This window comes from Lynx rufus, unplaced genomic scaffold (assembly GCF_022079265.1).
Source record: "Lynx rufus isolate CCGP_SWC_20201006 ecotype Redwood Valley unplaced genomic scaffold, mLynRuf1.p SCAF_4, whole genome shotgun sequence".
Taxonomy (NCBI): domain Eukaryota; kingdom Metazoa; phylum Chordata; class Mammalia; order Carnivora; family Felidae; genus Lynx; species Lynx rufus.
Window position 1 is genome coordinate 79,663,622 of NW_025814856.1, and position 12,927 is coordinate 79,676,548.

The following is a 12,927-nucleotide window of genomic DNA, read 5'->3' on the forward strand; positions in this document are numbered from 1 at the left end:
CCCTGAACAGTGATCTTGAGTTATAAAAAAAAAAAAAAAAAAAAAAAAAAAGGATCAAATAATGTTCAAAGTCTACCATTTAAGAGGACAAAGTACAGTGAGATGAAGATCTTTTGGAAAGATTTCGGTTACAAAGTGCCTCCAATTTTTTTTGAAGATTTAGTGTTTTAAATTTTAAATGGAAAGCCTTTCTACCTTCTCCCTAACTTGAATCACAAACATAACTTTTAAAAACACAAAATCTGAGGTGCCTGGGTGGCTCAGTCGGTTAAGTGTCTGACTCTTGATTTTGGCTCAGGTCATGATCTCACGGTTCCTGAGTTCGAGCCCTACATCAGGCTCTGTGCTGACAATGTGGAGCCTGCTTGAGATTCTCTGTCTCCCTCTCTCTCTACCCCTCCTCCACTTGTTCTCTCCCTCCCTCTCTCTCTCTCTGTCTCTTTCCCCCTCTCTCAATAAGTAAACTTAAATAAAATAAAAACAAAATTTGACTGGAGGGGAAGAAAAAGAGAAACCCGAAAAATTAAAATAATTAATTAAAATAAATTTTAATTAAAACACCAGGTCTGAGATACATTTAAGGTGAAGGCATTCACCTTCCAGGTACACCTAATAAGGTATGCATATATCTTTGTGATGGGTGTTAAGAGGAATTTCACTCATTCATTCAAAACGTGTAGTGAAAACTCACAGCAGGGCTTCTATGCTTGGCTAGGCATCAGCCTCCAAGATAAAGGAGACTTGGGATTGTCCCTCAAGGAACTTACAGTCCAGTAGTCCAGTTCCAGTCAACCCACATGTAAAGCCATTTTGCAAATTGTGTACAATACGGCTAAGGCTGGTTGAAATTGATACTCTCCTAAAACCCTAGGGTATGTGGCCTCCGAATGTGTACAGCCGGCCCCATGGCTTTGGTCCTGAATCCACATCAAGAAGGATTAAGCCAAAAGCCAGTCCCAGATCCAATCAGGAAGGCTGGCACAGTCCCTGTAAATCCAGGCAAAAGTGAAGAGCCCTGAGCTGGGTCGCAGGTCCTGACCTGAAAGTGTGCAGGACAACATCAGGGGCAAGAACCCAGCTGCTGGCATGCTTATCTTGCTTTCTGTCTCCTGTCACCTCAGGCCTCTGTCTTTTTTTGGCTCTATCCTTTTCCTGACCAGCTTTCCATATATCCGGGCCATGTTTTGAAGACCTTACTGGTCCCAGACCAGCTTCCTCCTCTGTGTATGTACTCAGATGCAGCTCCCTTCGCTAGGGGGAGTCCAGATGCCCAGAGTGTGGGCCCAGGGTCCTAACTTTGTCTCCATCCACGCCATCTTCCTCCTGGATGTACTGTCCTCACCTGCCTTCCCAAAACCACTGTACCCATCAACACAGTACTACTTGGCTGGTCTAGGGTAGAACTACCTCTGTTAAGCACACCAATACTAACTACAAGTTTCTGTTAATATCCCATATCCCTCTCTTCTACTAATTGGATAATTTAATTTTGATTAATTTGATACTTTTGCTAATTCGATATTACAGATTCAGTGGTCATGCCTCATGGATTTTCACAAGTTCTGATTTTAAATCTGTCTTCCCTAAGTATACCAGTGCCTGTCAAACCACGTGTTCTACTTTTTGGCTTACGAAAAAACGGACTCTATGCTCCAAGGAGTCACAAGTTATGTGGAAATATTCTACGCATTTTGTATCTTGTAAGCAATCGAGTTTTCTTGCTGAGACTGTTCACATTTACCCAGTCCCCGTATTCTTTTTAGGCAGCATGGATGCAAATGTCATGTGGTCACCAAAACAACCTCAACTAAACCAGTCAGAGGGGCCACCTGGCATCCCCCCAACCAAGAGCCTCTCCAGTCACCAAGAGCTTGTGGATTTGGTTGGTCCTCACCATCTCTAGGCTGCTTTAGACACTTTGAACGTAAAGTCCACCTCGACACCCAGCTTCCCTGGCCTTTGGTTCTGTGTTTTGTAGTGTTGTGTTTTCAGGGAGGAAGGAGGGGGAGAGAGATTCATAAGGCAGTGACTGAACACTCGAGAACTTTGTAATCTTCACTTCCTGACTGTCACCCCTCCTGCCCTCCCCATTCGGCATCTCTGGTCATGGCCCTGAGACCAGGGTTCCTGACCAATGTTCCCATTCACCGTTACAAGCCCTGTGGCCATCTGCAGGAACTCACTACCACGTCCCCTCGGAGGAAGTGCCCCAAACCTGCAATGAACTAGTTCACAATGTACCACACAATAGTAATATCATTTTCTGTCAAGCCATGAGTGTCCACTTGCCACACGTAAGGAACAGGACAGCGGGACCCTTCGTTTGGTCCAGTGTTTTCAGTGGCCTCTGCTACAAGAGAACTCAACAGAAGCGTGACTTGGAAACACAACTGTTGAAGAAGATATCCACCAAACAGTGTGCTAAGCCAAATCCCTCCTACAATGCAACACAGCACAGACAGCACACCTTACAAATGTACGTGACATGACGCCCAGTGTGGCAGACCTGCTGGGACATTCCACGTGGTCTCCTCCTCGGACTGGGATTAGATGAAGAACCAGGGATTACCATGCCGGTACACTAATCAAATCAAAGAAGGACAGGGTGGAGGTCATTGCTTCCTATTGGGATAGTAGCTCTGGAGTACAGATGTCTGAAGCTCCCAGGTGTGGAGGGAAACCCTCCTGTGTTTGAGAGTTGCAATCTGAGCCTGCTACAGAAAAACCACGAAGACAGGGATTTCTGGGAAAATCTAGTGAGATGATGTGCTTTTATAATACAGCCACTTTTGTGGCCTTTTTAGTTCGATCATTATGTGTTCTGGAGACATGATAGAGGCAAGGAAGAAAGGCCAGGTTGGGAATTAGGAGACCCAGTGTTGCTTATAATTTGCAGTGTGGCCTTGGACGTGGTTTGTAGTCTCTCCAGAATCTCAGTGCACTTGTCTAAAAATGGAAATAATAAAGCCCGCCACTTTGAAAACGCTTTGTGAATATAAAACACCACACCAGCACTCTCTGAGCCTCGGTTTTCCTCCTTGGTTGAATGGGCCCTGCCCATTCAGGGTGTTTCTGAGGATCAAATCATATAATGTGCATGTAAACCATGGAGTTCTATGTGAAGGACACAGCTCACAAAAATTCTGGTGTCACTTTGTGGGGTCAGTTGCCAACCCAGAGGCCAGGGCTGGTTTGAGACTCACTTTGCCCGACCTGAATGGGTCAGCCCTTCCCGCTCCCCCCTCCCCCACCCCAGCCTTCTTCCTCCTCAGCTCCTTCCTTTGTCTGGTATGCTTTAAATTACCTTTGGTCTTCCCTTTTGATCTGTCTGGCAACTGCCCTGTTTCACTCCAGGGGGGCTCCATTTCAGATCCCAGAGAAACCCTGTCTATATATAGCTTGTAAAAAAAATGTGATTTCCTTTGGGAGGAAAGTGGGAGCTACCATGTGCGTTCACCTCCACCATCATTATACTGGTGACCCCCAGAACGGGAGACACAACATTTACTCTCCAGAATAAACATGAATATGGCCCAAGGCTACAGTAGCTTTTATAAACAACCTGTTACTACTTACTGCTTTTCTCTAAACTCCTGGAGTGGGGAAGTGGCAACATTTTATTCTTCAACTCAAAGACAGGTGATAGATAGGGATGATAGATAGATAGATAGATAGATAGATAGATAGGTAGATAGATAGGTAGAGTGGACCAAGAAAGAATTCCCTGAAGATTTAAGCAAACAGGCATTTACTTGGGTAATTAGAATTGCAATTGAAGAGACAGATTCAAGTAGAATCTGGACCATGTTCTGAGGACGACAAAGAGAGGGCAGGGCTGTATACTCAAGGCTGCGAGTAGAGTTCTCATTCAGATCCTCTATGCAAAACAGGGATTGAAACTAGGTTAACTGGGATTGGTTGGGTTCATATGCAAATAAGGGATGGAAACTTTGTTGCAAGGGCTCTTTTGGAAGTGAAGAGTGAGGATGATTCTGGTGCCATGATGAGGGGGAAGTTAAGTCCCAGCTGAGGGCTTGCAGCTGGCTGAAAGGTTTTTAAAAAGTTCACAGTTCCTGCGAGAAGGACGTGCACAAATTCCTCCTCCCTTATGGCCTCCTGACCCCATTTTAAAAAGAGACTTGCTTAGTTAGGCTTGCTTGCTGCGTTTTGAAATCTTCTTTGACAGAGAGGTAGATAGATAACATAGATGGATGGATGGATGGATAGATGATAAATAGATAGATAGATAGATAGATAATGGGAGGAGGGCTTGAGCCCACTCAGCGATTTAAAATTTTTCACTCTGGGGCGTTTGGCCGGCTCAGTCAGAAGAACATGTGACTCTTGATCTTGGGATTGTGAGTTCGAGCCCCAAGTGGGGTGCAGAGACTACTTAAATGAATTTCTTCTTAACTTAAAGTCAAAGTAACGTAAAATTTCTCACTCTTACATCTACGCCCCAGTTCTCTTCGAATTCAGTTCTCTCGAATCCTCGCATAACTCTAAAATTTTATCTGGTTAATTGTCTTGGTCCTAAAATGAGACCATGCTTAATGCATTCTGGGAAAGAAATGGAAAACCTTGTTAAATAAGCGATTCAAGCATTCCTTTTTATTTTGCCAGATGAAAATAGTTTATTCACTGTCACCAAAAGAACACAGACTGCAGTCCTGATGAAGGAGAAAGACTGACCCAATCAACCCTAGACTCCAAGGGGACAGGGAAACCTTTCTCAGGACCAGGTCAAGAAACAGCCCAGGGACACTGCCCCCTCCGTCTGCTTCCTGTGTGGCTCAGTGATCTCAAGGCACGGAGCAGGGAACTTGGAAGTCCCTTTCCTGTGTCCTGAAATCTCCATTCAGCACGCCCCTTTTTTTTTCTCCTGTGGCATTTGCCAACTTTCAAATTCCGATGCTCCTGCCGTCACCCCCAGATGTGCACCAAGGCCTCAGCATTTGCAAAGTCTCTCAAGTCAATCTCTAAGTAAAAGATGCTTCAAGGAAGCACCCAGTTCCTTCTGCCTAATAACTGCAGTGTGTCATGTGACACCTGCCCCTCCCCCCCCCACCAATTCTCTCTGAAAACCCCCACCCACCCCACCAATAAACTAGGTTGACGTCTGTCCTTTATCTGCCAACATCTACATTTCCTTCAAGGTGGTAATCTTTTGCTTTTGTTATTGAAGTTCTGCTTGATTCTTAATTGTTACCCCATAGCTTTGGAGCCTGCATAAACAGTTAACAAAAACACGGCGCACGAGGCAGCCGTTTCGCTTTCTGTGCTTGTTGTTCTTGGCACCGGGTCAGTTCTATGAACTTCTGGTGTCCAACTGGTAGGACCTGAAACTCTGTGTTTAACAAGTGCCTGTAGTCAAAACAGTTGGCGTGTGCAAGCTCGGGCCGCTGGTACTGCTGCGGCTGGTCAGCCCGGTCCTGGACTGTGCAGAACACCGAATCACGTTGCTGCATTTTGGGGCTGGGCTTTTGTTGTTTCGCTGTTGGGTTTGTTTTTTGTTGTTTTCTTTTTTTCCTTTTTTTTTCTTTTCCTCTTTTTTGTGATGGCATCCGTGCTAATCTGGATCTCTTCAGGTTCCAAAAGTACAACATGTTTACAGTCGACGTAGAATCAGATTAAGTTGGCAGCCTGAGTCTCTCTGTAAGTGGTTTTAGTTTACATTTCTTCTGCTAGCAGGATGTTTTGCATAATTTTGCTGATCCTGGGTTATTTATAGACTTTTTTGAAGAAACGGGGATGCATGAGAGTTTTCTGTTCTAACTGTGGAAAGTGAAATCCGTTTCTGCAGTGAGGAGGGAAGGCGGCCGGGCATGTTCAGCAGAGGGTTATTTTAGCTCTTGAAAATTAATTTCTCCTCGAGGTCACTTGATAACATTCCGGAGCCTACACTCCAAGCCACTGACATCAGATACCCTGATGATTGTCTTAGGACGTGTTGTTTTCCTTTTAGTCGGTCAGAAATGGAGCAAAATGAAAGTCATGATGCCATTTCCTCTGGGGCGCTCTGGGAGGGTGGATGCAGTGATTGGGTATTGTTTCAAACGTCCGAAGTGGGTTTGCGGGGGTTGTTTCGTCCCACCCTCGGGCTCTGTGTCCGCTGGCCACCGCAGCAGCCTGCCCAGAAGCCGGTTGGCGGGACCCACCGAGAGCCTGGGGGAGGGGCAGAGGAAGGACAGCCGCCGGGAAGTTAGTGGCTATTCAAGTTTGTCCTCATCTAAATGACAGCGATACTCAGGTGTTTATAACATTTAAAAAAAAAAAAAGTCATCGACTGCAGGATGGCTTAGTGGCTAATGCATTATCGGTTTGATCTTCTAGCCTGGGGGTAGCACCTTCTGGTAGCACTTTGGCTACCCCCCCCTTTTGGGGGGCGTATGAATGGAAGGAAATCTGGGCACGTTCGAAACCACTACGCCAGGATGAACACTGTGTGAAAGGGTTTCCTATAATATTTACTAGAACAGTTGGCTAAAAATTTCCTTGCTTTGCCCACTGAATGGCTGTGTGATTAAATCACCCCTTGACAGTGTACCTTGAGCCCTCCCATCTCTGCGCCGGCTGCCGCCGGAATTTGCATGGGTAAGTAGCACGTTCATCAGCATAATGAGTGTGGAGTCCCCAGTCTAATGGTCCAGGAGAACGCCGTAATTGAGACACTTCATTGCGCCTCGGGTTAAATATTTTAAACCAAACAAATCGAGAAGGAGGGAGAAAACGGGAAACATTGTTTGGGCCGCGTGAAAGGCCTTCTAACTGGGGAGTCCGCCCTGATTGGGGTCCTTGGGCCCCTCACAGACAGGTCCACATCTCCTCTCACCCCCACCATCATCGACTCACACCCGCAAATGAAAATGGATGGTTGAGCCGGAAATTTCTGAGGTAGTGAAAGTGACATAGTTGTAACTGCTAAGTGCTGCCAAGAGCCGATTTTCTTCTTTCTCTTCCATGTTTCTCTCGTCGATGGGAGAGTGGATTCTTTTTTGGCGTTGTTTTTGGTTTGATTTGGTTTGGTTTTTGGCCTCCACTAACCTTGCAGAGAATGGCGATGAGGCTGTCTTGCTTTTGGTCCTTGAGTGTGGAGTGTGCCCTCTGCTTCCTCACGGTAGCCCTGCCGCTCTGGTGAAGGACAAGTTAAGCCCTTTGGTCCCAGCAGAAAAAGACTCGTACAGCGGGGCTGAGGAGCTGGCACTCAGGCCCAGACATTTACCATCAGACCTTGGCCTCCTCGCTACCCCATCCATACCCGCGAACTGCACTGCTGATGCAGGAGACCTTTTGTTCTACTGTGATTCTAATCTGCCCCCAAGGATGCGGCCCCTACGACACTTCCCTTTTCCTCCTCCTGTATTAAGGTTGAGCTAGGATTTGAGGCTCACCTTTTGGAGGTCCCGGGTTTGAGGCGTGTGTTGGTTTGTGTGCATGTCAGCCAGCAGTGATTATGGGGGCTCCTGCCCTACTGGGTAAATAAACTCATGGCCAGAGTGACTGAAGAGACATGAAGGAACCTACCTACCTTTACGACAGTGTTGAAGCAGGATGGCAGTGATGACAGAAAGGTTTCCCAGTCATCGTGCCCTGGGGCTTTTGCATTTGAATTAGCCAGACCCGCCCACTTCAGGATCCTAGAGAAAATGAAGGCACTGCTATTTGCCAGGCTCCTAGACTTTGTTGCCCCTCCCAGGCCCTCCAGACATCTGCCCGCCAACAGCTTTCAAATACCCTCCTTCCACGCTTTGGTTGTCTCTGCCGGTCTGGAGAGAGCTGTGGTTGGATTGATAATTGATCTGTGTCTGGGCCTCTTGGCAGCATTAGCATTTGTGGGTCCATCTTCTCTCCTGGCCCCCAAGGAGTGGTTCTGCTGGGCCCCACACTCAGTGGGAAACCCAGGATCTGTTATGGTCCTGCAGTCTGCCGGAAGGCCAAGGCATCCGGGGCAGAACTTGGAGATTGGGTGGGTCCCTGGCCAGAGGCAAATATGGGCCAGATGGTCTGAGTTAGTTCGTCAAACCTGTGAGGGTTTGGTGGCTCTCCACACTCTGGTGGCTACCTCACTCTGCTATTGGCCCACTCATCCCCAAGGTCTTAAGCTTTTCTGGAACAGCAGCAATAACATATAGATTAGGCAGAACCCCCAAAAGTAAGAGGCCGAACAAGAAAATAAGCCAATGGAAGGAGTTGGTTACTCTTTGGCTGTGGCTTAGTCACCCTGTTTCTGACCAGCCCCTTGTGCACCTGCTGACCAACTCAGCCTCAGTCCACCAAGGCAGGCAGGATTTGCCAGTTGTCAAGACGAGCCCTCACTTTGACCTTGTTACAGTTTGCCATTGAAGTGGCACATCCCAGACTAAGGAGGGAGATATATTTGATCTATGCCATGTCAGAGGGTAGGAGTCCCTTGTCCCCTGTCCTCCATACTATACTTTTTCTCTCCAATCTGGTGAACAGGAAGGGCTTTTAGGTAAATCAACTGTATTAATTTGCTAGGGCTATTATAACAAATATCACAGCCTGGGCAGCTTGAACAACAGAAATTTAATTCTTCACAGCTGTGGAGGTTAGAAGTCCCGAGATCAAGGTGCCAGCCACGTTGGTTTCTCCGGAGGCCTCCCTCCTTGGCTTGTAGATGGCCATCTTCTTGCTGTCCCTTCATCAGGTTGTTCCCCCCCACACACCTCACCCCTTCCATGCACATACCTAGTGTCTCTTTCTCGTCCTATGAAAGGACTCCAGTCATATTGGATCAAGGCCCACCCTCCCTGGCCTCATTTGAACTTAATCACCTCTTTAAAGGCCTTATCTGCCAATACAGTTACATTCTGAGGTATTGGCAATTGGGACTTCAATGTATGAATTTGGGGGCAACATAATTCAGGCCATAACACCAGCCAACTAAGCCTGGTCCCACCTCAGCCCCACTCATTAGCAGCATCAGAACACTGCAGTAACCGCCATGATGTAGAGGTTCATCTGTGACTTGTTCCTGCACATGTGAGTGTGTAGAATCAGGCACCATCTCTCTGTGTGGGTGCACAGTCAAAGGGAACGCAATGAGAAAAAGACAAAACATGTTCCTAGTCACAAGACGAAGTCACCAGTGGCTGTGAAAAGTCTGAGTTAGCTTTCAGTGTGTTCTATTATGATCTTTAGATGACTTCAGCAGCCCACCCGTCTCGAGGAAGGCTGTTGGAAGGGTGGGTTGAGCAAAGGTAGCTCACAGACCAGGGGGCCCCAGAAGTCATCTGACAGAAAGTGTTACCTTCCCTTCTGAGCCTCTTCCTCCTGGTGCCGTTCTGGGCAAACTCCCTCATATGTGAATAGATTCGTTTGCATGATCTTCTCTGGGTCTTGCCAACAACTATGTATATATATTTAAATCTGCCCTCAGTGTTCATTCCCTGTAGAAGTTGGGAAACCAGCCTTCCATGGACTAGGAGAGGAGAAGCTAGCCAGTTATCATTTCCCATTTCAATGGCTGCTCTTTCCCCAGGGACTTGTGGTTGGCCATTGATCTTCCCTCCCTCTTCCCTTGCTATAGGACATCTTTGACCTGGAGATGCTAGGGGCCAGCAGGTTGACCTCTGGTAGCCCTTTCCAAGAATTTTCCCCCAAGATCTTTTCTTAGTAAAGAACATTTGTTCCCTGAGGATGCAGCCACTCTCAGCCAAGACCAGAGCAGAGTTTCTAGGGCCCCATCCTGAGAATGGCAGCCACCAAAGCCTGGTGTTCTTAGAAACTGCCAATGGGGACAGAAACCCAAGGATGAGTTGTGGTCAAGCTACAGGGGATCCCGGCTCTTCATCACCTGCCGGGTTCCTGCTGCAGATGACTCAGGTTCTGGTCTCCACGAGGGGACCATGGAGAGATAGTGTGTTCCTGCAGGCTAGTGGAGGATCTGTTACCCTTTGTGAGCCAGCCTGGATTTTGGTCTGAGACAAAAGAGAAGGTGATTGCTGTAGGGAGAGGAGGTCAGGAATCAGCTGCTCCGTGCTGGCAGCCCGAGTGCCAGAGGAGGTGAGATCTGGGTTATTTGTAACGGTAATAATCATAAAACTGCTCTTTTTTGTATGCATGGCCTGACTCAACTTTTAGACCTCTTTTACATGCCTGATCTCATTGGCTCCTCCTTATGGCCTTGGAGAGGCAGGTATTGTTAACCCCAGAGCATGGAAATTCTGGAAGGAGAGCCCGGGTTGAGACTCCAGCTCCTGGACACCAGTGCTCCTTGTATTGATTTCAGCTGCCTAATGTCTGTATTTGGTTGCCAGTAAGGAGGTAGTTTGCAAATCAGAAAACCTGGTTTGTGTGTTTTTTCATTGTATTTCTTGTCAGTTATCAAAGCCACATTCGATTGCTCATATGTGCAATGCATCGCTCTAAGACCCTTACGCTTAATCATTACCACCACTGGTAAGAGGAGGGCTGTTGGTAGCCCCACTTGTCAGTTGTCACTGAGATCCTTACTAGGGAAGAGGAGGAAGTGTGGGCTATGTGACACACCTGCCCTGAATGGTCAAGAGTGCTGTTCACAGGTCACTGTCACGGAGGGGGATGTTGCACACTGCCTGGCTGTGTCTTTTTCCACGTTATAAGAAGTAAGGGTTTGGAAGAGGAATGGTGTTGGCGGCAGGCCTATCAAGTTTTCAGGGGCCAGATTTGGGAGGGTGAATGCATACATGAACGGGTAGAGCAGTAGACTACATCCAACCAGATGACGCTTTTTTTTTTAATGTTTTTATTTATTTTTTTTTTTTGAGACAGAGAGAGACAGAGTATGAGCAGGGGAGGGGCAGAGAGAGGGGGAGACACAGAATCTGAAGCAGGCTCCAAGCTCTGAGCTGGCAGCACAGAGCCTGATGTGGGGCTCGAACTCACGGGCTGTGAGATCATGACCTGAGCTGAAGTTAGATGCTTAACTGACTGAGCCACCTAGGCGCCCCTGGATGACACTTTTAAAGGACACCTGTGGGTACACGGCTTGGCAGAAAAATGTGTGAAATAAGACTTAGGGGTGGTTCAATTGTCAAAAATAAAAAATCTAGGCTGGGGGTGGGGCACCTGAGTGGCTCAGTCTTTTAAGCATTCGACTCCTGATTTCTGCTCAGGTCGTGATCTCACAGTTCATGAGATTAAGCTCCACACTGGACTCTGCGCTGACAGTGCAGAGCCTACTTGGGATTCTCTCTCTCCCTCTCTCTCTGCCCCTCCCCTACTCGCACGTGCATGCATTTGCACTCTCTCTCTCTCAAAATAAATTAACAACTAAAAAAATGTAGGTTGGATCTCTAGCTACATTAATAGGAGGATAATGTCCAGGAAAGCCAGCTAGGAGCTGCTTGGACCCCATCTGTAACATTCTTTCATCTGAGTTCCACAGTCTATGAAGGACAGACGGTAGAGCCAAAGAGGACCCAGAGAACCGAATAGTGAAAATGATGTTTTGTGAGGAAGGGTTTAAAAAGACCTCTGGGTGTTTTGCCTGGAGAAATATTTCAAGGAGCAAATATTTGGCAAGATGTCCCCTGGAAGGGAAATAAGACCGGTTCAAGGTGACCCCCACAGAGCAGAAATGGGATTCATGTGTGGCATTGCAAAGCAGCTCAAGTAGGGGAGACACTCCAACAGCCATGGAACCACCATGCTGTCTCACCTGGTGCACACCTGGAAGGTCCCATTGGCACTGGGGTCTGCAGGGGAGAAGCAAGCCTGGGTGGCACCATGATCAGAGTGCTGAGGAGGCCATAACAACCCCAGAAAGGATCTGGCAGGCATCAGGGAAGTGTGGGGCTTCTTCTGGCCTGTTGGGAGTCTGTTACTCTGTCCCAACCTCAAGCTCTAAGACCTGGGTGCCTTTCATGGCAGTGATGATTCCATCACAGGAATGGTGATCCCCTTGATGGAAGCAACAGCTGTATGAGAGATGAGGGACTGGCGGAGGGGGCTGTGCCTTAGTACCTGGTGTGTGCATGTGTGACATTGTTTAAAACAATCACACTTCTTCATAGACCTGAGTTGGCCTTGTTTGAGAACTACTATCTTAGAGTGCCTGTGAGCTGACTCCTTAACTTAAAAATTACCTTCTTTAAGTGATTCCAAGAAAGGGTTTTTTTTTGTAAGTGTTTATTTATTTTGAGAGAGAGAAAGGGAGAGAGAGAATCCAAAGCTGGCCCCATGTTGATTTCATGAACTGTGAGATCATGACCTGAGCCAAAATCAACAGTCGGTCGCCCAACCAACTAAGCCACCCAGGCACCCCCCAAGAAGGGTTTTTAAGGGAACTCTTGAGTTATCCTGAAGCAGACTGTTGATAGTGATGCTATGAGCATTTGTATACAAGGATTTGAGTACGTGTTTTCAGTTCTTTTGGGTATGTACCTCAGGAATAGAATTGTTGGATTGTGTGGTAATTCTATGTTTAATTTTTTAAGGCACTACCATGCTGTTTCCCATAGAAGCTGTACCGTTTTACATTCCTACTGGCAATGCCTAAGGGTTCCAATTTCTCCACATCCTTGCCAACATTTGTTATTTTACGTTTTTGGTTGTTTTTGGTTATTGTTCTCTATATAGCCAATTTAGTGGGTATGGAGTTGTATCTCATTGTGGTTTTGATTTGCTCCCTAATGACTAACAATGTTGAGCATCTTTTCATGTGTTTGTTGGCCATATGCATATCTTCTTTGAAGAAATGTCTGTCCAAGTCCTTTGTCCATTTTTTAATTGGGTTTAACCTGCCTGTTTCTGTATTTAGAATTAAGGTTCTAAACTTCCTATTCCTCAGATGCTAGAACAGTAGTAGTAAAAGTTGCATCTTTTTATCTTAAACCACCTGTTTGCTGAGAACTTAGGCCACCAACTTACTACTGGGCACCTGAGGTAACAGGAGAGAACAGGGTGAAAGAGGCAAGGGAAGGT

The 12,927-nt window shown here is 46.9% G+C and overlaps 1 protein-coding gene across 5 annotated transcripts in view; it reads left to right on the plus strand.

The window, feature by feature from the left end:
• Positions 1-12,927, plus strand: part of ATXN7L1 (ataxin 7 like 1) — a 249,654-nt gene that overhangs the window by 166,050 nt on the left and 70,677 nt on the right. The window contains exon 1 of one of the 5 annotated variants that reach the window (XM_047096914.1): positions 5,277-5,655. The exons of the other annotated variants lie outside the window; for them this stretch is intronic. The gene's annotated coding sequence lies outside the window, so the exon portion shown is untranslated. Of the gene's footprint in view, positions 1-5,276; positions 5,656-12,927 lie in introns of those variants that run through there. 5 annotated transcript variants of the gene reach the window in all.